A 712-nucleotide genomic window follows, 5' to 3' on the forward strand; every position below is an offset into this window, starting at 1 on the left:
GTGCAAGCGAGAGGAAAAAATAAACGACCGCTCCTCACGCTCGCTGCTTGTTGTCACTTCTTCTGCAGCCGAGTAGTCGCAAGAAGCATCACTAGCACCCTCCTAACACCGGGAGGTGTTATTGACTCATATTTGACACACGCAGCTACGGTATATTAATAAAACATAGCTGCTTACTGTTCTTTTTAGCATATTCAATAGCTTGGGCCTTAAATCCTACTGAATAGCTCTTAATCTTCTTCCCTTTATGCGATTTCAAATGATTGAGATCAGCCTCCTCCATTTTGAAAATGATGACAGGTGAAGTGTCACTCGTGACGTGACGAGTTTGACCCGGCGGAAATTCTAGGCAGGTGCATACTACATACCCGGCGGCAATTCAAGGAAATATGGTATTCCTTATCTTCACTCACACAAACACACACACACACACACACACACACACACACACACACACACACACACACACACACAAGGTAGACTACTTTTTGTTTTATATACTGTCTGTAATTTAGTTTGTTCATTTCCCTGCTTCAGGTGGGAACCCTTTGGGGTTTCTTTTCTCACCTGCACTAATTTCCTCTTATGTATTTCTCCTGTCTTCTCTCTATTTGAACAATGTTACCTTTTGTTCCGTTTGTATTGTGCCAATAAATAAATACCGGGGAAAGTGTCTTCGCTGCGAGGGTTCCCCTGGTGCCGACAGATCTTT

General features: G+C 43.3%; 1 long non-coding RNA gene across 1 annotated transcript in view; it reads left to right on the plus strand.

Moving 5' to 3' along the window:
• The first annotated feature begins 503 nt into the window (after positions 1-503).
• Positions 504-712, plus strand: part of LOC133539495 (uncharacterized) — an 8702-nt gene continuing 8493 nt past the window's right edge. Inside the window, exon 1 of the long non-coding RNA XR_009803404.1 lies at positions 504-712. This exon is cut by the window's right edge and continues 20 nt beyond it. This is a non-coding gene — a long non-coding RNA (uncharacterized LOC133539495).

This window comes from Nerophis ophidion, linkage group LG21 (assembly GCF_033978795.1).
Source record: "Nerophis ophidion isolate RoL-2023_Sa linkage group LG21, RoL_Noph_v1.0, whole genome shotgun sequence".
NCBI lineage: Eukaryota > Metazoa > Chordata > Actinopteri > Syngnathiformes > Syngnathidae > Nerophis > Nerophis ophidion.